This window comes from Lepisosteus oculatus, unplaced genomic scaffold (assembly GCF_040954835.1).
Source record: "Lepisosteus oculatus isolate fLepOcu1 unplaced genomic scaffold, fLepOcu1.hap2 HAP2_SCAFFOLD_89, whole genome shotgun sequence".
Lineage (NCBI taxonomy): Eukaryota > Metazoa > Chordata > Actinopteri > Semionotiformes > Lepisosteidae > Lepisosteus > Lepisosteus oculatus.
The window spans coordinates 48,147-73,997 of record NW_027168427.1 but is presented as its reverse complement, the minus strand read 5'-3'; the positions used below and the strand labels follow the sequence as shown (position 1 = coordinate 73,997).

At 38.9% G+C, this 25,851-nt stretch overlaps 2 long non-coding RNA genes across 2 annotated transcripts; both read left to right on the top strand.

Annotated features, from left to right (window-relative positions):
• The first annotated feature begins 16,242 nt into the window (after nt 1-16,242).
• On the top strand, nt 16,243-17,106 carry LOC138236450 (uncharacterized). Its single transcript, XR_011188635.1, has 3 exons — nt 16,243-16,301; nt 16,713-16,809; nt 17,021-17,106. It is a non-coding gene; the product is annotated as an uncharacterized lncRNA (long non-coding RNA).
• Nucleotides 17,107-22,058: 4,952 nt separating this feature from the next.
• On the top strand, nt 22,059-22,993 carry LOC138236454 (uncharacterized). The gene is made up of 3 exons (XR_011188639.1): nt 22,059-22,117; nt 22,529-22,625; nt 22,837-22,993. It is a non-coding gene; the product is annotated as an uncharacterized lncRNA (long non-coding RNA).
• Nucleotides 22,994-25,851: the final 2,858 nt, after the last annotated feature.

Below are 25,851 nucleotides of genomic sequence, written 5' to 3'. Positions count from 1 at the left end.
TTGACCGTCTTTGTAAAAGACGCATTTTTTTCCAGTCATGCAAACTACAGTAATTTTTGAGAATCGATTCACCATGCCTTTCACATGCTCATAAAAGAGATTGATTTAGGAAAATAAACATATTACCGTATGCAAACTGTACTGTATACAGTATGTATATGTATATTTAATGTCTTAACTGTGCCCGTTTAAGTATTGAATTTTTATATGGAATTTTACAACTGAAGGGAAATCTTAGTGCATGAGCATAAAAAGAATAGGAGCATACTGCAACGCGTGTGAAGGCCATAAACGATATTAATTTTGGAACATAAACATACAGTATATGGCTGGTCTCGGTACTTTAAAGAAAACATACACAAAACATGGTTTCATTATGACCAGAATCGGTCTTGAGATATTTTTAACTTGATTTATAGTTTTTGAGAGGTATGTCTTAACACTGATACTACAGTACATAAATACTGCTCACGTATATGTTTATAGGTTTATATTATGCATTTCATACGGTCAAATTAGTGATAGTGAAAACTTAAGATTTTTAAGGCTAAAAGTCAAATTCATTCTACAAATTAAGGCAAATGAAAATTCAGGACGTTAAAGTGCTAGAGGTGTAAAAAAATACAAAAATGCACATGAGCAAAAAGTTTTAGAAATGGAGCACACAGAAAAAAAGCCATGCGTATAGTGCAGAAGAGGGATGCAGGAACACTTGCTTAGATATACAAAAAAATCACAAAAAGGTGTATGTTACAAAAGAACATGCAAACATGTTCATCATGTACATCAATTTCCCTTCGCGATCAATAAAGTCTTATCTATAAACATGAAACAGAGTGAGGAATCAGAAAATTAGCATGCATAAAAAACAGCAATTCTGTCAATGAGCCCTAAATAATTAATAGCAACCATGGTTTCATGGAGGGCTTCTCAGATAGTTGGGCATTCAGGTAGATTGCCAGGTGAAAGGATTTGTAAACATACTTTGTTAAAGCAAGTCAGTTTTTTCCGCAACACATGAAATACATTTTTCCAAGAAAGTTTAGCCTTTGTCACTAATGAAACCACTAAATAAAGACATAAATATAGAAATCATAAGATTTTTTTTATTCAATGTTGGTAGCAGGATGAACTGTGCTAAGTGTATATATCACTCCAAGAAATATAATGAACATAAATATATTTTGCCAATCTTTTCATAGTAATCCAAACAACTCAGGGAGTGTCCAAGGAGACAACAGAACTTCAGTTGTGTTTGGTAAAATACACACTTTGAAACATACTGTAACACTTAGTTAACATGTCTGGTTTAGTTGAAGAATCGGCTAAGGTAAGTTTCAGGGTTTAATGGTGGGATGGCACCTGTGCTTTTTTCCCCCAACCGCTAGAATATGATTCGCACCAAACCCAAAAGAAATACTGCACAGTTCAGGAACTTCATCAACCTAGCAACTGTAAAATAAGCTTACAAACAACTGAATTGAAATGCCAAAAAGTTCAGAGAAAGGCACAAACTATGTTTACTTGGGGTTTCCAAAATTAAAGCTAACTAAAACTGTAATGATAAACAATCATGCTGCCAATGGACAGAGAAATATCATGTTTTTTGAATAATGTATTATTTGTTATATAGGAACCCAGTATAAGGGAATCCCTTGCGATCCTGTCTGCAGAGATAAAGGTAAGTATTTTTTTCTCTTTAGCTCTGTCACTCCAAGAAATATAATGAACATAAATATATTTGACAATCTTTTCATAGTAACCCAAACAACTCTGCGTGTATCTGACATTTGTAATATTTATCTACCGCAGTATAACTCTTCTGGCAAGGCGATTGCTATTGTACCTTGAAAGAAAACTGATTGGAAATGTCATGTAAACAATTTGTAAACTCAAAGTATTGCCCTGGTCTATGTTTCTCAGAATTTGAGACGGAGAGGTAAATCTCTGCAATCCGAGCTGAGGGCATTTCTTGGAATGGAAAGGTAAGAGCAACGTTTTCTTTGATATTCTCTTAAGACTCTTCGCCAGATTTAACGATGAAAAATGTAAATAATAAAAACAAACATTATTTTATATAGTGCCTTGAAAGGTGGCTTCTTTACAGAATGACAAAACCAACAACAATAAATAATACACAAGATATGCATGATGACAATACACAGTTAGAGGAGACAGTAGATGGTCATTGTCAGTGTATTCTGAAGGTAGTTTTCCAATTTTTTGGAACGGGGTAAAAGAGGCCACCTCTGCTAGAATCTTTGTCCTAACCAAAAATGTAACAAAGTATAATAATAATATTAAAAATAATAATAATAAACTTTATTTATAGAGCACCTTTCATACAAATAGTGCTTTGGTGCTTTACAAACCAAGCGTAAAAATAAAATCTTAAAATTGAGAGATATACTTTCAGTTGTAAAGGAAAATGCAGCAATACAGTAAAGCAACGTACATGTCAATTAAATAAATAAAAATTAGGAAAGTCGTAATAAAATAAGAACAATTAAAGAGAACTAAAAAAAGAAACAGAAATAGAAAGAACAAAGAACCACTTTAACTAAAAGCAACAATTTCAAATGTTTTTTAAAACAATGTACCAAGCTTGACTGCCTAATAAAAAGTGGTAGTGAGTTTCATAATTTAGAAGCATAAAAACAAAAAGCAGTGTAGCGGCGAGGCTTATTAATAAGAAAGAATTAAGTGTTCTTAGCCTTCCCAAATGAGGCCCCATTTCTCTGTTCATCTCTGTGGTGCAGCCACAGAGAAACCATTCATGCAAGATGTTTTCTTTTGATAAGGACAGCTCCCAAAGGGGGATGCACTTAGCTAAGCCTGGCTATCATGATCAATGGTCATCCATTGGCACCTATCTGTCTAGGGAGTGCCAGTTGGACATCTGGACTGCATTACTAAGTGTCAGGACTAAGTGACTCATATCTCACCTTGATCAACCAATCAGGGACTGGTAGGGCCGAGTAACCCACGTGGGACTCTGATGCCCATGGAACTTTCAGCCAATCAATGAGCTGAAGTTCCTCCAGGTAAAAACAGGCAACACAGAGAGCCTATAAGATTCAGATTCAGATTCAGATTCAGATTCAACAAGAAAGGGAGATTCAGATTCAACAAGATTCAGATTCAGTAAGATTCTGGAGAGGATTCTATGGACTGTTCTAAAGGGAATTCAAAGGAGAATTCCAGGGCAGGACGGCCCAGGAGCAGAAGGCTCCCAAGGGCAGGACATTCTCGCAGCGCGCCTCCTGACCATCCTGAGACTCAGCCCGGACAACCACGGAACGGCCAGTGTGTCCGAGTGCCAGAACTTTCCTTTGTTCTAAGAGTCTAGAGTGGAGGTTGTCAGAGAGTAACCAGAGGATCCACCCGAGGTTAGCACCAGCAGCAGGCCTCGTGAACAGGTCAGAACTGTGGACAGCTGAATCACTATTCAGAACTAGCTCTTCATCAGGAACGAACCGGTCCTCTTCCTGACTTGCTGGGACCCACAGTCATCTTTTCTCCTGTGCACAAACTTTGCTAGTTAAAGCCAACAGTGAGCATCAGCAGCGCACCGTCGCAAGCAGCACGGCACAACCTGGCACGGAGCCAGAGAGCGCGGATTGGACAGCAACAGCCTGCAGCTGTTTCTTTGTGCCCGCAGGAGATCTGAATCCCCAGAGATTGGATGAGTATTCAACTTCAATGCATTACAGCTCGAGAATTCAATTGTTATCCCAACCAGTTGATATCAATTTAATTCCTAAGAGTTATGTACTTGTTTGAGTATCTAATGTAGAAGTTGTAACCAAGTTCACTTTACGAAACGGTCTTAATGGATGATATACTGAACGTATGTCCTCTTGATATGTGTAACTCTTTGTAACTGACCGAATATACCTTTTGTATTCTGAAAGCCCTCTCGAAAAGATCTGTTAGGTTTATATGCATATTCTATGTATTAATAAATGTATCCTCGTGTATTAGTACCTGTGTGTGTGCGTTGTTTGAGTTATGTCGCATGGTTGGATTCTAAAGCCATCAAAAGAATCAACTTTGTGATTTACTGCTACAATTAATAATTGTCTCAGTAAATGCCCAAACCCTACAGAACTGGTGCCTTCAGAGAGCCACTATGATTACATATTTGGCGTCCCTGAGCCGGTTTTCCCTACAGCAGCCTCTCCACTCTTTCTGCATTTTACATGTGGTATTTGCAGTAGGCCAGTATGTGCAGATCTGAGGTCACGTATAGGAACGTATGAAGACAGACATTCAGTAAGGTACAGGCGTGCTAGGTCGCTTAAAGCTTTAAAAACAAGTAAAAGAACTTTCAAATTTATCCTAGATAATACAGGTGACCAGTGAAGTTTTTTCAAAACAGGAATGATATTCTCTTTCTTGTATTTGTTAGGATCTGTGCTACTGCATTTCGAACAAGTAGTAAGGGATTTATTGTTTTCTTGGGAAGCCCACAAAACAGAGCATTATAATCATATCCACATCAATGTGAGCAATGGAGAAGTCAAATCAACGTGTCTAAATATCATCTAGTTCTATCCCAGGGAAGAGGGCTGTTGCCTACACAGACGACAAGACACAAAACGCTCAACTGTGCAAAACACGCATAAGGACATCAGTCAGGAGGAACAAGGTAAAGTGTTTTTTCTTCTTCACCATGGTCATGTAGTTTCACTCCAAGCACTGTCATATGAAATAACTGTGGAAACGACCTCCCCAACATTTTGGGTTGTTGCATTTTGCTTCAATGAATTTTAACCTTTTCTTTTAGACATTAAGAGGAAGGACACATTCACCCTTGGTAGAGATTCAGTTGTTCTATGAGATGTCAAGGTGAGAATTAACCACTTCAGGCATAAGTCAATCCACATGACTGAAAAAGGGGCAATGAACAGGATATGGGGATTTTGCTAGTTATAAAGTACAATAATCATCATTAAATGATCTAAGACTACTGAAGTATAAGCTGTGTCTCTGACTGATTAATTAGCAAATTCATCTTTGTAGAGTGCAGCTACTATCTATTCATTGGCATTTCCTTAAAACAACTGTATTCCCACATTCTGAATATGGAGTGAGATCATGTAGAGAATGTTGGACTTGTAATAACTAATTGAAGGATAATAATAATCAACGAAAGTGCTTAAAAGTATCAACAAATGCCTTCAAAGTACTTGACACGTACTTTGCTTTCAAAAGTGAAACATAATTAATGCTTACGTAAGATTTCTCTTGACTTCTCAGGAGTATACTAACTCCAAGGACAAGTAACATCACAAACCATTATTTAAGTGCTGATGTTGGAGCTGCAATACTACTACCAAGACAAAAAATGATACAGGTAACACTGCTTTCAGATTTCTAAGAATTGCTAAAATAGTATGTTTACAGAGCATTCAGAGTCTCATAGAGAAAATAAGTTAAGAATATGACAAGTTCCTACCATCTCAAACACTGCCAATCTAGAACAAAAAGAAAGTACTTGAACGCCTGCAGTAATCGAACACAAACCAGAACATATCAGTGCATGACAATGAAATGTAGTCACAAAATGATTCTACCCTTTCAAGTCCCAAAAAGGAACTTACCGGAGACGATACCTGGATTTCAAACAGAGTGCAATGTAGCCACTGTAGGGGAGAAGATCACAGAGAGCTCTTCTCAGATTGCTCAGAGTCAGCCCCAGCACCCTGTCCTGACTGAAGCAGACAAAGTGGTCAAACAGGTAGGTAGAAATGAGTAAGGAACAGAGAGTATGGTTATTCTTGCATTGTTTGTTCGTCTGTCAAAGAAAAGAGTGCTTCTGACTTTTGTCAATGTTCATCTTTATTTTAGGAGAAGAACAAACGGTGGTATCACACTTTGCTCAAGTGTATGATACCATGTGTGTACAGCAGACATCACCAAAGGAACAGGAGACACCTGAGTAGAGAACAAGAATATGAAAAGACTGATGAAAAAAGGCACCAGGAGAAATCCATTGAATATGCACAATCTCGTCCAGTATTTCAATGAAAAGTTTCAGTGTTGTTTTTAGTGTCGTCGTATTGCATACATTTAAAACAATGTGTCTTGTTTAATGAACAATTTCATTTACTTTAGTAAAAAGTGTTGTTTACTGTAGTCCTAGCATGGATGCAATTGTTAGAAAAAACGTGAATGAAAAACTGAATGTTTCATATAATATGGGTTTGTGTTAACCCACACACCTAAGTGAAATGTTTGATTACGTTTACAAGACATAACACATAGTTCAGTTGAGTGTGAAAAGGAACAACAGAGAAAGTCACAAACAAAACATTTGTGAAGGACTTGATGAATGTTTTTTCTTTAGAAATGACAAAAAATAAAGAATTTTTCAACAAGATGTCTTTCTATAGCGAGTTTCATTTGAGATAGTCTTTTCTTAGAAGTGCAAGAGTGGTATTCCCTACAACTTATTCCCCAATTTGATCATTCTCAGAAATTAGGAGACGGAAACCACACCTACTGTAATATTAGACCTTGTAACAAGGCAACTAGGTTTCAATGGCTTAAAAGGTGCAGAAAGAGGCTCATGTATAATGACCTCCAGTGTCCCACAGGTTTCCCAAATCATTTCTTAGAGTATGGAAAAAGAGGAAATAAAGTGTCTACAGAAAGCGTATACCCCCTTGAACTTTGTTCAGTTTGTTGCGCCAGTGCCAGAGTTTCATGCAATTAAATGAGGACCTCTTTCTCACACCACATATGTTATACTTTCAATGGGAAAAAAGGAAATATTACAATTGTATACATTTTCACCCACATGTTAATATTTGGTAGAAGCCCTTTTCACAGCAATTTCAGCTGTGAGTCTGTTGGTAATGGGCTCCACCACCTCTGCACCAACAAGATTTGATAATATTTGAGAATTTCAGAAGTCTGTCTGGTTTAGCTGAAGAATCAGCTAAGGTAAGTTTCAGGAAGAGCATCTGATTTCTTTCAATAAAGCAGAACAGAGAAAAAACACACAATACAAAATCATGAGAATTTGTATCCATATGACACTTTGACTCGAATACTTTTATCAGACCTACACAGAGTATATACTGTACACACTTTTTCAGCCCAGGTTTATACATTTGATACATTTGGAACTGCCATTTGTAGGTGTTTTTGTGTCTTAGCTCAACACTGTGAAACCTGTAGTTACAAACATGGAGGATGAAGACATGAAGACATATATTGTACCTCTGACCGGCCTACCTTCCAAGAGGTGAAAGATGAAACTTTTCCTTTATCGTCAACTCAGTGAATGTCTTTAAACTTTCGAAAACTGTAACAAAGAATAAGTTAAAAAACTTATTTTCATTGGACCCACAGAAAAGTCAAAGTTGTCCATAGAAATGCCCGTCTAAATCAGAAATCTACAGCACAAAGGCAGTGGCCTTTCGGGACATAAAAATGAAATCAGACTTTACTCAGACGAATTGCCCTTGGTCACGGACATCTTGCTATCAGTCACTACAAAGATGTTTTCTCTCGTGCCATGGCTTGCCTGACTTGCGTCTTCTGCTGGATGGCTTCTGGTCGCTGGTCAGGATCGACAGCCAGCATGTCCTGGAGCAGTGTCCTTAGCTCCGTGCTTATGGCTCTATTTACTTTCAGGGGGATGTGGAACTGCAGCCAGGGGTTCTCATGCAGGGCCTCTCCAACAGGCCCTGACAGACATATGCTCCTGTATCGGAAACACACTTTAGTTCAATTCTAAAATATTTCTCATAGGACTGAAGGAACCTTTGCCTGTTAAGAGTTAACAATTAGGTCCTCAAGAACTGTTTTACGGTTTTCTACACTCCTGGCTGGCCAAGGTCTCTTTAAGGTCTCTTAAGTGGAGGTGTAACTCATGTATCCTACATGTGATTTAGCAACATGAAAGGGAATAGCTTCTTATCGGATTATGGTCTTGGTTAACTGCCTAAGGCTGACCTAAGTGCCTAACTTTCTGACTTTGTTTATACCTTAAATGTTAAGAAGCTTCTTCTGACCAATCAGAAATGTATGCTTTATGTATGAACATTTTGCTCATCAAAGTGAGTGAGAGACAAGGTTAACAGAAATTAGCCACGGCAGTAAATGACAGCATATTTTTGGGTTCTTAAATGGTCTCTACCTGGCACACCTGCAGTGCAAACTGACACATACTGTTTAGAGAAACAGCTACTCTATTACTAATATTAATGAAACATTTCTTATTCTATGGAACAAAAACAAACAGTAAAACTAAAACACAGATCTCTTAGCTTCCTATTTCATGAACCAGATGACTGAATGACCAAGCCTAACTAGTAGCCAGAACCCCAGTTAACCCTCCGTAACACAAACTTTAACCACACGACAGGAACTCTTTCAAACTGAGTGAAAATCATAAATGGATCCATAACTTTACATCAATTTACTATGTTGTGCCAATACCTGCATTTACATTTAGAACGAATGATGTCATAGAACCAGCATCACACCAGTTCCAGGTGTCTCCAAGGAGACAACAGAACTTCAGTTGTGTTTGCTAAAATACACACTTTGAAACATACTGTAACACTTAGTTAACATGTCTGGTTTAGTTGAAGAATCGGCTAAGGTAAGTTTCAGGGTTTAATGGTGGGATGGCACCTGTGCTTTTTTCCCCCAACCGCTAGAATATGATTCGCACCAAACCCAAAAGAAATACTGCACAGTTCAGGAACTTCATCAACCTAGCAACTGTAAAATAAGCTTACAAACAACTGAATTGAAATGCCAAAAAGTTCAGAGAAAGGCACAAACTATGTTTACTTGGGGTTTACAAAATTAAAGCTAACTAAAACTGGAATGATAAACAATCATGCTGCCAATGGACAGAGAAATATCATGTTTTTTGAATAATGTATTATTTGTTATATAGGAACCCAGTATAAGGGAATCCCTTGCGATCCTGTCTGCAGAGATAAAGGTAAGTATTTTTTTCTCTTTAGCTCTGTCACTCCAAGAAATATAATGAACATAAATATATTTGCCAATCTTTTCATAGTAATCCAAACAACTCTGCGTGCATCTGACATTTGTAATATTTATCTACCGCAGTATAACTCTTCTGGCAAGGCGATTGGTATTGTACCTTGAAAGAAAACTGATTGGAAATGTCATGTACTCTATGGTTTCTATTGATGTCAAGTGGCAAATGTTGACTGGTGATGTTATGTGAATCTTAGGAAATGGTCATTTTTCAATCGAGTCTATGTTTCTCAGAATTTGAGACAGAGAGGTCAATCTCTGCAATCCGAGCTGAGGGCATTTCTTGGAATGGAAAGGTAAGAGCAACGTGTTCTTTGATATTCTCTTAAGACTCTTCGCCAGATTTAACGATGAAAAATGTAAATAATAATAACAAACATTATTTTATATAGTGCCTTGAAAGGTGGCTTCTTTACAGAATGACAAAACCAACTACAATAAATAATACACAAGATATGCATGATGACAATACACAGTTAGAGGAGACAGTAGATGGTCATTGTCAGTGTATTCTGAAGGTAGTTTTCCAATTTTTTGGAACGGGGTAAAAGAGGCCACCTCTACTAGAATCTTTGTCCTAACCAAAAATGTAACAAAGTATAATAATAATAATATTAAAAATAATAATAATAAACTTTATCTATAGAGCACCTTTCATACAAATAGTGCTTTGGTGCTTTAAAAACCAAAGCGTAAAAATAAAAGATTAAAATTGAGAGGTATACTTTCAGTTGTAAAGGAAAATACAGCAATACAGTGTTGTAACAGAAGAAATAAGGTTCTTGATCCCGAGATGAAGTGAAACAGATGAGTTTATTGCATGCAAGGAACAATAAAGCCGAAGTCTTGTTTCCCGCAAGAAACAACAAAACCGAAGTATTGTTCAACGTACTGTTACAAACTTTTGGGTTATATAGTGTTTTCTTCTCCGTTTCTGACGTCACTCGGTATGATGGTAAAGAGGGGGGTTCATGGTATTTGGCCAGTTTACGATGTTCTGGGCAAATGGTCAGTTTAACATTACACCCAGGGGGGTTCCTAGCTGGCATCTGCACTCCTTATCAGTTAACCCCCTTTCCTGCCATAAACCCCTGCTTGTGACTTGGAAGTCTAAACCCCCTACAGAAAAGATTAAATACAAACCCCCGTCTTCACATCTTTCTTCATTCCCCCCTTATAAAATATGGCATACGTCAGTGTAGCCTATTTTTATACATACAATGTCAGGGCAGATCTTTCCTTTCTTGGCGAACAGGTATGTATTGCCATGACATTGTACGTTCCACGGTTATGGCAAGATGTGATACATGTTTTTGTGCACGTGATGATTACAATTACACATATAAACAATACTATTCCTACAAATAAACACTGTAAAAAAAGTTCCGCCCCAGGCCCCAAACACAGACTTTACCCAAAACCCAATTCCCCAATTTTCAGTATAATAGTCCTGATATTTCTGTCCCTCATTGTAAATGTGTTGGGCCAGATCTGAGATGTGTTCAGAATTATCAGGGATATATGTGCAGCATTCAGTGCCAATTACTGCACAAGTTCCTCCTTGGGCCGCCAGTACATAATCTAAAGCTAGTCGGTTCTGCATGGCCACTGTTCTGAGGGCTACCATCTCATCATTAACAGCCTTCAGACTAGATGAGGTAGAATTTGCTAATTCTTCTAAAGTCGAAGCCATTTGAATTAACTCTCGACTCAGAAAGTTCATGCCGGCTTGTGGAAATATTATACCTAAATAATATTCCCAATCAGCCAATTTTCTTTGTGGTCTGTGGTTAGGTCCGAAGGGGCTGTGGGTTTGAACACGGATATGAGGAACCACATATCCTAAATAACATGAGCCAGACCACTGGGCTGGCAACCATGGGTAGGCTCGTTTTCCACAAATGAAATATGTTCCGTTTGGCGCTCCCCATGCCTCTGAAAATAAGAAGCTTATACCGAATTGTGGGGTGTGCCGATCCCATCCTGGAATTTGGAAGGTAGAGGTGGATATATTTGCAGCGATGGTAAGGTTGCAACGACTCCATCCAACCAAGTGCAGACCATTAGTGTGCTGAAAGCATATGTTTCCCTCACGTTCCTTATTTAGAGTCAGGTATGGTGGTGTATGGCTTCTGTTATATTTAGGAGCGTAAGAGCCTGTGAAACTCGTGGGCTCTAAGCCTCGCTCCTGTAGATATTGTAATGTTGTGCAGGTTAAAGTCGTGTTATGGCAACCCCCCATAGTTTGTCATATTAAAATTTCCTAAATTATCCCTCCAAATGATCATGCCTATGACTTCCTCGCGACGCCAAGTAATGGCTCCCATAGGAAGTCCTCCCTGTACATATTTGGGTAATGCGGCACACACCCAGCAGGCACTTTGGTTGGTTTTCTTAGCTGTCAGATAGGAGAGGCCTAAAAAGGAATTAATTCCATGTTCTCCTTTGTGGGAGAGATGATCATTAATTCCTGCGGAACATAGTCCTACAGCAACAATTATTGTTATAAACAGAAATGATTTCATTCTGAGTCTGTAAATGGGGATGAGGCTCGTCGGCAGTGTGGCGCGTGGATCCAGCGATCTTTTCCTTCCACTCGAACCGCAGACTCGGTTGTCAACAGGATCTGGATCCCACCTGGGCTGGAGAACCTGTGAAGGAAATTTCCTGATCCACACCCACTCTCCTGGGATGAGGTTGTGCCCTCCTTCAGGTGGTGGTCCCCACGCCTCCAGGACCTGCTCGCGGGCTCCTTGGGTGGCCTCTGTCAGCTACTTGCAATAATACAAAGGAATGGTTGATCCCATCTGAGGAAACCCCAGTCTCAGCACCTGTAAGAGAACTTGTTTCAAATTATTAAAGGCGGCTTTTGCTGCAGGAACCAAGGCAATCTTGTCCTTGTACTGCACTCCCCCCTTAAGCAGATCTGTTAAGAGTTGTGCTCACCCTGTAAAAAACATTGCACCCAGGCCCTGTTAAAATTTCACAATGCTAGACACAAAAGGGCCTTATCATAACTGCTTCTATTAGACACTCTAAAGCTGAAGCAACTCAGACTTGTGGGTTTCCTCGTCAGGGGAAGCACTCAGAATACCATCAACATACTGAGTGATCACAGCCAGTTGAAGCCACGTGATACCCTGTTCTGCATAGTCATTCTTTGTAATGCATAATATTTCAACCCAATAGATCTGGGATCAAACCACCCATTAAAATCTGGTACTCGGCAAGTAAAACTTGCTGTCCCAATACTCCTGTGGCCTCCTGCCATCTTCCCATATACATTGCTCTATAGTACACTGTTGAACAGAGGAGTGAAACAAGCATGACAGTAGTGCTCCAGTATCCCCTAACAGAGAAACCACCACTCCATTAACAGTACATTTTTATCCACTGGACTGGGACAGACTTAGGGAGGCTACAAGGGATTTACAGGATCTAATCGTTAGGTAAACAGATTTTCTCACAAGACGTTATTCTCCCCAGTCTCGATTCTAAACCTACAGCGTTTCAGCATGTCTGGTCTCGAGACATTCGAATAAAACCAAATTGTTTCCACTATTACAACTAATTGTATAAATTACAATTTATAATAATTTATAATAATACAAAAACTGTTTAACTACTTTTACGTCCACCTGTACTGTACTTATACGCTCTTATATTTTCCAATCTCCTTAAGTTGATTTTCGTCAAGTCTCTTTAGTTACGTCTCTAGCCAGTCCCGCTGGCTAAACACACTCACACCGTCATTTAGTAGACCAAAACTCACAGTTACACACATACATGCCGGCACACAAATTCATAAAACACACATACACATCGAGAATATATTTTTCTCTTCGTAATACAATGTGCTATATTCTTGTTTTACTTTTACATGAATCCTTTTAATTCCTGAAGCGCACTCCAGGTTCGCTGCATTTCTAATTTCGGGTGCGGTACTTTAGCCCACCGGTCAATATCTTACGGTTTTGGATTTGATCGTATGGGGGAAATCAGGGAAGGTAGGTGCGATTGCAGACCCCCTCGACGGGGTGCGAGACAGTGTTAGAGTGGCACTGTCATCAACGGCGCCAGCCCCTGCTACATCAAGTCCTTTCCCACTTCGAGTGAGAGTACAGACCTGCGGGCGCCCTCCCTCTAACAGGGGAGACCCTGATCCGTTTTTATCACACTCATACCAAGTGTTATCCCAATCAGACCCCCCTTCTCCATATGGCCACTGAGGGAATTGATCCCAATTATTTTCGTTTCCTGCCTGTTTGTTCCCCTGTGGGAGAGCAGGACATAACTTAGTCGCTGGCTGCAGCACATTTACCAGTGCAGCGTGACCAGGAGTTAATTCCTAATTCGTTTCTCACTCTCCTGTACTGCCTCTTTTAGCTTTTTTTTCCTATACTCTTTCGTAGTGAGTAAAGTATATATTTTTTTTTCCGGGTTTTTATTTTCCCCGTAAACACACTTTTAAGTCACATCCCAATTTCTTTCTTTTTCGTCATGTATCTGCCACTACTGGTGCCGGCCGTGCACCAGGGTGGGAGCTACATGCTTGTGCTTTTGCCAATCAATACTCATATATGCTTTCTTTCCAGGCGTCTTCGCCCCAAATTCCCTCTGACAAGCTCAGCTTTTTCCATATTTTTCTCCTTCTTTTCCGTCAACTTACACTTTTCCGATATTTAAACGGACCCTTCCACCACTTTCTCAAACCATCAGTTAGCGCACATGTTCAGTCTCTTTAAGATTTACTTTTGTCGTGTGTGAGGTAACAGCTCATTCAGTAGGGGGATGTTTTCACTTGGAAAAACCTGTGCATTACTGCACTCATTCAGCCAAGGGCGTCTGTTACCTCCGGATCTAAATACCTCTCAGAGACTTTAGAGAGGATTTACACCGCACTGTTCACAGGTAAGAAACGAGACCTCGAAAACCCCCTTTCTTGATCAGTAATTCACCATCCCCAGAACGCCAGCATCGCTGCTTTTGCCCCGGGGTGGACTTACGCACTGAGCTCAATCAGGGCGATTCTCGGGTCTCAACGTCCTTTAAATCCTGCTACTTAATGCTTTGCTCTTTTATTATGAGGTGTGTTTATGTTAGTGTCGTGCGTGTGTATATGTATTTCACAAACAAGGAAAACACCAAAAACATACATACATATATCTCCTCCACTCCTGCTTCCTTTAAAACAAAAAAAAAACCACGCCACGCCAATCTGTGCACGATCAAGGCGTAGCTAATCTCAGGACCCCGGGCGTAATTAAAGCCCACACCAATCCTGGATTATACGTGCATTTAATGCACCACTCAGCTCCAGAACCCCGGGCGCAATTAAGGCCCACACCGATCCCGAGCCACAGAACTCCGGGTGCAATTAAGACCCACACCAGTTCTGACCTTCAGAACTCCGGGTGCAACTAAGACCCACACCAGTCCTGAACTACGTGCATTTAATGCACCACTTGCTCTAGAACCCCGGGCGCAATTAAGGCCCACACCGATTCAGAGCCTCAGAACTCCGGGTGCAATTAAGACCCAAACCAGTTCTGAGCTTCAGAACTCCGGGTGCAATTAAGACCCACACCAGTCCTGACTTCACGGTAAGGGTCCAAAACCCGTTCAAAACTCCACGCGCAATTAAGGCATACACCAGCTTCGAACGCCTGTACACAATACCGCGGAACCCCTGCCAGACCAAATTCTGGGCTTACAGCAAACAACCCATTACATACACCGGTGCCTTCCCCGGGCCAGAGGAATTCAGAAACTCACGTTTACTCCGTCATCTCGGGCGATTCTCGCAGGGAGCAGAGATTTCCCAATCGGTCAGAGAGAGTCGGGACTTTTAAATAAAAGAGGAGTCCTTACCTCTTAGTTATGTGCGCACTGACCGTCTCTCCTGCCGATGGGAAGTTCTGCGCCTTCTGGAGCATCCGCCGACTACGCCAAATTTGTTGTAACAGAAGAAATAAGGTTCTTGATCCCGAGATGAAGTGAAACAGATGAGTTTATTGCATGCAAGGAACAATAAAGCCGAAGTCTTGTTTCCCGCAAGAAACAACAAAACCGAAGTATTGTTCAACGTACTGTTACAAACTTTTGGGTTATATAGTGTTTTCTTCTCCGTTTCTGACGTCACTCGGTATGATGGTAAAGAGGGGGGTTCATGGTATTTGGCCAGTTTACGATGTTCTGGGCAAATGGTCAGTTTAACATTACACCCAGGGGGGTTCCTAGCTGGCATCTGCACTCCTTATCAGTTAACCCCCTTTCCTGCCATAAACCCCTGCTTGTGACTTGGAAGTCTAAACCCCCTACAGAAAAGATTAAATACAAACCCCCGTCTTCACATCTTTCTTCAACAGTAAAGCAACATACATGTCAATTAAATAAATAAAAATTAGGAAAGTCGTAATAAAATAAGAACGATTAAAGAGAACTAAAAAAAGAAACAGAAATAGAAAGAACAAAGAACCACTTTAACTAAAAGCAACATTTTCAAATGTTTTTTAAAACAATGTTCCGAGCTTGACTGCCTAATAAAAAGTGGAAGTGAGTTTCATAATTTAGAAGCATAAAAACAAAAAGCAGCCTCTCCACTCTTTCTGCATTTCACATGTGGTATTTGCAGTAGGCCAGTATGTGCAGATCTCAGGTCACGTATAGGAACATATGAAGACAGACATTCAGTAAGGTACAGACGTGCTAGGTCGCTTAAAGCTTTAAAAACAAGTAAAAGAACTTTCAAATTTATCCTAGATAATACAGGTGACCAGTGAAGTTTTTTCAAAACAGGAATGATATTCTCTTTCTTGTATTTGTTAGGATCTGTGCTACTGCATTTCGAACAAGTAGTAAGGGATTTATTGTTTTCTTGGGAAGCCCACAAAACAGAGCATTATAATCATATCCACATCAATGTGAGCAATGGAGAAGTCAAATTAACGTGTCTAAATATAATCTAGTTCTATCCTAGGGAAGAGGGCTGTTGCCTACACAGACGACAAGACACAAAACGCTCAACTGTGCAAAACACGCATAAGGACATCAGTCAGGAGGAACAAGGTAAAGTGTTTTTTCTTCTTCACCATGGTCATGTAGTTTCACTCCAAGCACTGTCATATGAAATAACTGTGGAAACGACCTCCCCAACATTTTGGGCTGTTGCATTTTGCTTCAATGAATTTTAACCTTTTCTTTTAGACATTAAGAGGAAGGACACATTCACCCTTGGTAGAGATTCAGTTGTTCTATGAGATGTCAAGGTGAGAATTAACCACTTCAGGGATAAGTCAATCCACATAACTGAAAAAGGGGCAATGAACAGGATATGGGGATTTTGCTAGTTATAAAGTACAATAATCATCATTACATGATCTAAGACTACTGAAGTATAAGCTGTGTCCCTGACTGATTAATTAGCAAATTCATCTTTGTAGAGTGCAGCTACTATCTATTCAGTGGCATTTCCTTAAAACAATTGTATTCCCACATTCTGAATATGGAGTGAGATCATGTAGAGAATGTTGGACTTGTAATAACTAATTGAAGGATAATAACAATCAACGAAAGTGCTTAAAAGTATCAACAAATGCCTTCAAAGTACTTGACACGTACTTTGCTTTCAAAAGTGAAACATAATTAATGCTTACGTAAGATTTCTCTTGACTTCTCAGGAGTATACTAACTCCAAGGACAAGTAACATCACAAACCATTATTTAAGTGCTGATGTTGGAGCTGCAATACTACTACCAAGACAAAAAATGATACAGGTAACACTGCTTTCAGATTTCTAAGAATTGCTAAAATAGTATGTTTACAGAGCATTCAGAGTTGAGAATATGACAAGTTCCTACCATCTCAAACACTGCCAATCTAGAACAAAAAGAAAGTACTTGAACGCCTGCAGTAATCGAACACAAACCAGAACATATCAGTGCATGACAAGGAAATGTAGTCACAAAATGATTCTACCCTTTCAAGTCCCAAAAAGGACCGAGGAACTTACCGGAGGCGATACCTGGATTTCAAACAGAGTACAATGTAGCCACTGTAGGGGAGAAGATCACAGAGAGCTCTTCTCAGATTGCTCAGAGTCAGCCCCAGCACCCTGTCCTGACTGAAGCAGACAAAGTGGTCAAACAGGCAGGCAGAAATGAGTAAGGAACAGAGAGTATGGTTATTCTTGCATTGTTTTGTTCGTCTGTCAAAGAAAAGAGTGCTTCTGACTTTTGTCAATGTTCATCTTTATTTTAGGAGAAGAACAAACGGTGGTATCACACCTTGCTCAAGTGTATGATACCATGTGTGTACAGCAGACATCACCAAAGGAACAGGAGACACCTGAGTAGAGAACAAGAATATGAAAAGACTGATGAAAAAAAGCACCAGGAGAAATCCATTGAATATGCACAATCTCGTCCAGTATTTCAATGAAAAGTTTCAGTGTTGTTTTTAGTGTCGTCGTATTGCATACATTTAAAACAATGTGTCTTGTTTAATGAACAATTTGATTTACTTTAGTAAAAAGTGTTGTTTACTGTAGTCCTAGCATGGATGCAATTGTTAGAAAAAACTTGAATGAAAAACTGAATGTTTCATACAATATGGGTTTGTGTTAACCCACACACCTAAGTGAAATGTTTGATTACGTTTACAAGACATAACACATAGTTCAGTTGAGTGTGAAAGGGAACAACAGAGAAAGTCACAAACAAAACATTTGTGAAGGACTTGATGAATGTTTTTTCTTTAGAAATGACAAAAAATAAAGAATTTTTCAACAACATGTCTTTCTATAGCGAGTTTCATTTGAGATAGTCTTTTCTTAGAAGTGCAAGAGTGGTATTCCCTACAACTTATTCCCCAATTTGATCATTCTCAGAAATTAGGAGACAGAAACCACACCTACTGTAATATTAGACCTTGTAACAAGGCAACTAGGTTTCAATGGCTTAAAAGGTGCAGAAAGAGGCTCATGTATAATGACCTCCAGTGTCCCACAGGTTTCCCAAATCATTTCTTAGAGTATGGAAAAAGAGGAAATAAAGTGTCTACAGAAAGCGTATACCCCCTTGAACTTTGTTCAGTTTGTTGCGCCAGTGCCAGAGTTTCATGCAATTAAATGAGGACCTCTTTCTCACACCACATATGTTATACTTTCAAAGGGAAAAAAGGAAATATTACAATTGTATACATTTTCACCCACATGTTAATATTTGGTAGAAGCCCTTTTCACAGCAATTTCAGCTGTGAGTCTGTTGGTAATGGGCTCCACCACCTCTGCACCAACAAGATTTGATAATATTTGAGAATTTCAGAAGTCTGTCTGGTTTAGCTGAAGAATCAGCTAAGGTAAGTTTCAGGAAGAGCATCTGATTTCTTTCAATAAAGCAGAACAGAGAAAAAACACACAATACAAAATCATGAGAATTTGTATCCATATGACACTTTGACTCGAATACTTTTATCAGACCTACACAGAGTATATACTGTACACACTTTTTCAGCCCAGGTTTATACATTTGGATCTGCCATTTGAAGGTGTTTTTGTGTCTTAGCTCAACACTGTGAAACCTGTAGTTACAAACATGGAGGATGAAGACATGAAGACATATATTGTACCTCTGACCGGCCTACCTTCCAAGAGGTGAAAGATGAAACTTTTCCTTTATCGTCAACTCAGTGAATGTCTTTAAACTTTCGAAAACTGTAACAAAGAATAAGTTAAAAAACTTATTTTCATTGGACCCACAGAAAAGTCAAAGTTGTCCATAGAAATGCCCGTCTAAATCAGAAATCTACAGCACAAAGGCAGTGGCCTTTCGGGACATAAAAATGAAATCAGACTTTACTCAGACGAATTGCCCTTGGTCACGGACATCTTGCTATCAGTCACTACAAAGATGTTTTCTCTCGTGCCATGGCTTGCCTGACTTGCTTCTTCTGCTGGATGGCTCCTGGTCGCTGGTCAGGATCGACAGCCAGCATGTCCTGGAGCAGTGTCCTTAGCTCAGTGCTTATGGCTCTATTTACTTTCAGGGGGATGTGGAACTGCAGCCAGGGGTTCTCATCCAGGGCCTCTCCAACAGGCCCTGACAGACATATGCTCCTGTATCGGAAACACACTTTAGTTCAATTCTAAAATATTTCTCATAGGACTGAAGGAACCTTTGCCTGTTAAGAGTTAACAATTAGGTCCTCAAGAACTGTTTTACGGTTTTCCACACTCCTGGCTGGCCAAGGTCTCTTTAAGGTCTCTTAAGTGGAGGTGTAACTCATGTATCCTACATGTCATTTAGCAACATGAAAGGGAATAGCTTCTTATCGGATTATGGTCTTGGTTAACTGCCTAAGGCTGACCTAAGTGCCTAACTTTCTGACGTTCTTTATACCTTATATGTTAAGAAGCTTCTTCTGACCAATCAGAAATGTATGCTTTATGTATGAACATTTTGCTCATCAAAGTGAGTGAGAGACAAGGTTAACAGAAATTAGCCACGGCAGTAAATGACAGCATATTTTTGGGTTCTTAAATGGTCTCTACCTGGCACACCTGCAGTGCAAACTGACACACACTGTTTAGAGAAACAGCTACTCTATTACTAATATTAATGAAACATTTCTTATTCTATGGAACAAAAACAAACAGTAAAACTAAAACACAGATCTCTTAGCTTCCTATTTCATGAACCAGATGACTGAATGACCAAGCCTAACTAGTAGCCAGAACCCCAGTTAACCCTCCGTAACACAAAGTTTAACCACACGACAGGAACTCTTTCAAACTGAGTGAAAATCATAAATGGATCCATAACTTTACATCAATTTACTATGTTGTGCCAATACCTGCATTTACATTTAGAACGAATGATGTCATAGAACCAGCATCACACCAGTTCCAGGTGTCTCCAAGGAGACAACAGAACTTCAGTTGTGTTTGCTAAAATACACACTTTGAAACATACTCTAACACTTAGTTAACATGTCTGGTTTAGTTGAAGAATCGGCTAAGGTAAGTTTCAGGGTTTAATGGTGGGATGGCACCTGTGCTTTTTTCCCCCAACCGCTAGAATATGATTCGCACCAAACCCAAAAGAAATACTGCACAGTTCAGGAACTTCATCAACCTAGCAACTGTAAAATAAGCTTACAAACAACTGAATTGAAATGCCAAAAAGTTCAGAGAAAGGCACAAACTATGTTTACTTGGGGTTTACAAAATTAAAGCTAACTAAAACTGTTATGATAAACAATCATGCTGCCAATGGACAGAGAAATATCATGTTTTTTGAATAATGTATTATTTGTTACATAGGAACCCAGTATAAGGGAATCCCTTGCGATCCTGTCTGCAGAGATAAAGGTTAGTATTGTTTTCTCTTTAGCTCGGTCACTCCAAGAAATATAATGAACATAAATATATTTGCCAATCTTTTCATAGTAATCCAAACAACTCTGCGTGCATCTGACATTTGTAATATTTATCTACCGCAGTATAACTCTTCTAGCAAGGCGATTGGTATTGTACCTTGAAAGAAAACTGATTGGAAATGTCATGTACTCTATGGTTTCTATTGATGTCAAGTGGCAAATGTTGACTGGTGATGTTATGTGAATCTTAGGAAATGGTCATTTTTCAATCGAGTCTATGTTTCTCAGAATTTGAGACAGAGAGGTCAATCTCTGCAATCCGAGCTGAGGGCATTTCTTGGAATGGAAAGGTAAGAGCAACATGTTCTTTGATATTCTCTTAAGACTCTTCGCCAGATTTATCGATGAAAAATGTAAATAATAATAACAAACATTATTTTATATAGTGCCTTGAAAGGTGGCTTCTTTACAGAATGACAAAACCAACTACAATAAATAATACACAAGATATGCATGATGACAATACACAGTTAGAGGAGACAGTAGATGGTCATTGTCAGTGTATTCTGAAGGTAGTTTTCCAATTTTTTGGAACGGGGTAAAAGAGGCCACCTCTACTAGAATCTTTGTCCTAACCAAAAATGTAACAAAGTATAATAATAATATTAAAAATAATAATAATAAACTTTATCTATAGAGCACCTTTCATACAAATAGTGCTTTGGTGCTTTAAAAACCAAGCGTAAAAATAAAATATTAAAATTGAGAGATATACTTTCAGTTGTAAAGGAAAATACAGCAATACAGTAAAGCAACATACATGTCAATTAAATAAATAAAAATTAGGAAAGTCGTAATAAAATAAGAACAATTAAAGAGAACTAAAAAAAGAAACAGAAATAGAAAGAACAAAGAACCACTTTAACTAAAAGCAACATTTTCAACTGTTTTTTAAAACAATGTACCGAGCTTGACTGCCTAATAAAAAGTGGAAGTGAGTTTCATAATTTAGAAGCATAAAAACAAAAAGCAGCCTCTCCACTCTTTCTGTATTTCACATGTGGTATTTGCAGTAGGCCAGTATGTGCAGATCTCAGGTCACGTATAGGAACATATGAAGACAGACATTCAGTAAGGTACAGACGTGCTAGGTCGCTTAAAGCTTTAAAAACAAGTAAAAGAACTTTCAAATTTATCCTAGATAATACAGGTGACCAGTGAAGTTTTTTCAAAACAGGAATGATATTCTCTTTCTTGTATTTGTTAGGATCTGTGCTACTGCATTTCGAACAAGTAGTAAGGGATTTATTGTTTTCTTGGGAAGCCCACAAAACAGAGCATTATAATCATATCCACATCAATGTGAGCAATGGAGAAGTCAAATTAACTTGTCTAAATATCATCTAGTTCTATCCCAGGGAAGAGGGCTGTTGCCTACACAGACGACAAGACACAAAACGCTCAACTGTGCAAAACACGCATAAGGACATCAGTCAGGAGGAACAAGGTAAAGTGTTTTTTCTTCTTCACCATGGTCATGTAGTTTCACTCCAAGCACTGTCATATGAAATAACTGTGGAAACGACCTCCCCAACATTTTGGGTTGTTGCATTTTGCTTCAATGAATTTTAACCTTTTCTTTTAGACATTAAGAGGAAGGACACATTCACCCTTGGTAGAGATTCAGTTGTTCTATGAGATGTCAAGGTGAGAATTAACCACTTCAGGGATAAGTCAATCCACATAACTGAAAAAGGGGCAATGAACAGGATATGGGGATTTTGCTAGTTATAAAGTACAATAATCATCATTACATGATCTAAGACTACTGAAGTATAAGCTGTGTCCCTGACTGATTAATTAGCAAATTCATCTTTGTAGAGTGCAGCTACTATCTATTCAGTGGCATTTCCTTAAAACAATTGTATTCCCACATTCTGAATATGGAGTGAGATCATGTAGAGAATGTTGGACTTGTAATAACTAATTGAAGGATAATAATAATCAACGAAAGTGCTTAAAAGTATCAACAAATGCCTTCAAAGTACTTGACACGTACTTTGCTTTCAAAAGTGAAACATAATTAATGCTTACGTAAGATTTCTCTTGACTTCTCAGGAGTATACTAACTCCAAGGACAAGTAACATCACAAACCATTATTTAAGTGCTGATGTTGGAGCTGCAATACTACTACCAAGACAAAAAATGATACAGGTAACACTGCTTTCAGATTTCTAAGAATTGCTAAAATAGTATGTTTACAGAGCATTCAGAGTTGAGAATATGACAAGTTCCTACCATCTCAAACACTGCCAATCTGGAACAAAAAGAAAGTACTTGAACGCCTGCAGTAATCGAACACAAACCAGAACATATCAGTGCATGACAAGGAAATGTAGTCACAAAATGATTCTACCCTTTCAAGTCCCAAAAAGGACCGAGGAACTTACCGGAGGCGATACCTGGATTTCAAACAGAGTACAATGTAGCCACTGTAGGGGAGAAGATCACAGAGAGCTCTTCTCAGATTGCTCAGAGTCAGCCCCAGCACCCTGTCCTGACTGAAGCAGACAAAGTGGTCAAACAGGTAGGTAGAAATGAGTAAGGAACAGAGAGTATGGTTATTCTTGCATTGTTTGGTTTGTCTGTCAAAGAAAAGAGTGCTTCTGACTTTTGTCAATGTTCATCTTTATTTTAGGAGAAGAACAAACGGTGGTATCACACCTTGCTCAAGTGTATGATACCATGTGTGTACAGCAGACATCACCAAAGGAACAGGAGACACCTGAGTAGAGAACAAGAATATGAAAAGACTGATGAAAAAAAGCACCAGGAGAAATCCATTGAATATGCACAATCTCGTCCAGTATTTCAATGAAAAGTTTCAGTGTTGTTTTTAGTGTCGTCGTATTGCATACATTTAAAACAATGTGTCTTGTTTAATGAACAATTTCATTTACTTTAGTAAAAAGTGTTGTTTACTGTAGTCCTAGCATGGATGCAATTGTTAGAAAAAACTTGAATGAAAAACTGAATGTTTCATACAATATGGGTTTGTGTTAACCCACACAACTAAGTGAAATGTTTGATTACGTTTACAAGACATAACACATAGTTCAGTTGAGTGTGAAAGGGAACAACAGAGAAAGTCACAAACAAAACATTTGTGAAGGACTTGATGAATGTTTTTTCTTTAGAAATGACAAAAAATAAAGAATTTTTCAACAAGATGTCTTTCTATAGCGAGTTTCATTTGAGATAGTCTTTTCTTAGAAGTGCAAGAGTGGTATTCCCTACAACTTATTCCCCAATTTGATCATTCTCAGAAATTAGGAGAAGGAAACCACACCTACTGTAATATTAGACCTTGTAACAAGGCAACTAGGTTTCAATGGCTTAAAAGGTGCAGAAAGAGGCTCATGTATAATGACCTCCAGTGTCCCACAGGTTTCCCAAATCATTTCTTAGAGTATGGAAAAAGGGGAAATAAAGGGTCTACAGAAAGCGTATACCCCCTTGAACTTTGTTCAGTTTGTTGCGCCAGTGCCAGAGTTTCATGCAATTAAATGAGGACCTCTTTCTCACACCACATATGTTATACTTTCAAAGGGAAAAAAGGAAATATTACAATTGTATACATTTTCACCCACATGTTAATATTTGGTAGAAGCCCTTTTCACAGCAATTTCAGCTGTGAGTCTGTTGGTAATGGGCTCCACCACCTCTGCACCAACAAGATTTGATAATATTTGAGAATTTCAGAAGTCTGTCTGGTTGAGCTGAAGAATCAGCTAAGGTAAGTTTCAGGAAGAGCATCTGATTTCTTTCAATAAAGCAGAACAGAGAAAAAACACACAATACAAAATCATGAGAATTTGTATCCATATGACACTTTGACTCGAATACTTTTATCAGACCTACACAGAGTATATACTGTACACACTTTTTCAGCCCAGGTTTATACATTTGGATCTGCCATTTGTAGGTGTTTTTGTGTCTTAGCTCAACACTGTGAAACCTGTAGTTACAAACATGGAGGATGAAGACATGAAGACATATATTGTACCTCTGACCGGCCTACCTTCCAAGAGGTGAAAGATGAAACTTTTCCTTTATCGTCAACTCAGTGAATGTCTTTAAACTTTCGAAAACTGTAACAAAGAATAAGTTAAAAAACTTATTTTCATTGGACCCACAGAAAAGTCAAAGTTGTCCATAGAAATGCCCGTCTAAATCAGAAATCTACAGCACAAAGGCAGTGGCCTTTCGGGACATAAAAATGAAATCAGACTTTACTCAGACGAATTGCCCTTGGTCACGGACATCTTGCTATCAGTCACTACAAAGATGTTTTCTCTCGTGCCATGGCTTGCCTGACTTGCTTCTTCTGCTGGATGGCTCCTGGTCGCTGGTCAGGATCGACAGCCAGCATGTCCTGGAGCAGTGTCCTTAGCTCAGTGCTTATGGCTCTATTTACTTTCAGGGGGATGTGGAACTGCAGCCAGGGGTTCTCATCCAGGGCCTCTCCAACAGGCCCTGACAGACATATGCTCCTGTATCGGAAACACACTTTAGTTCAATTCTAAAATATTTCTCATAGGACTGAAGGAACCTTTGCCTGTTAAGAGTTAACAATTAGGTCCTCAAGAACTGTTTTACGGTTTTCCACACTCCTGGCTGGCCAAGGTCTCTTTAAGGTCTCTTAAGTGGAGGTGTAACTCATGTATCCTACATGTCATTTAGCAACATGAAAGGGAATAGCTTCTTATCGGATTATGGTCTTGGTTAACTGCCTAAGGCTGACCTAAGTGCCTAACTTTCTGACGTTCTTTATACCTTATATGTTAAGAAGCTTCTTCTGACCAATCAGAAATGTATGCTTTATGTATGAACATTTTGCTCATCAAAGTGAGTGAGAGACAAGGTTAACAGAAATTAGCCACGGCAGTAAATGACAGCATATTTTTGGGTTCTTAAATGGTCTCTACCTGGCACACCTGCAGTGCAAACTGACACACACTGTTTAGAGAAACAGCTACTCTATTACTAATATTAATGAAACATTTCTTATTCTATGGAACAAAAACAAACAGTAAAACTAAAACACAGATCTCTTAGCTTCCTATTTCATGAACCAGATGACTGAATGACCAAGCCTAACTAGTAGCCAGAACCCCAGTTAACCCTCCGTAACACAAAGTTTAACCACACGACAGGAACTCTTTCAAACTGAGTGAAAATCATAAATGGATCCATAACTTTACATCAATTTACTATGTTGTGCCAATACCTGCATTTACATTTAGAACGAATGATGTCATAGAACCAGCATCACACCAGTTCCAGGTGTCTCCAAGGAGACAACAGAACTTCAGTTGTGTTTGCTAAAATACACACTTTGAAACATACTCTAACACTTAGTTAACATGTCTGGTTTAGT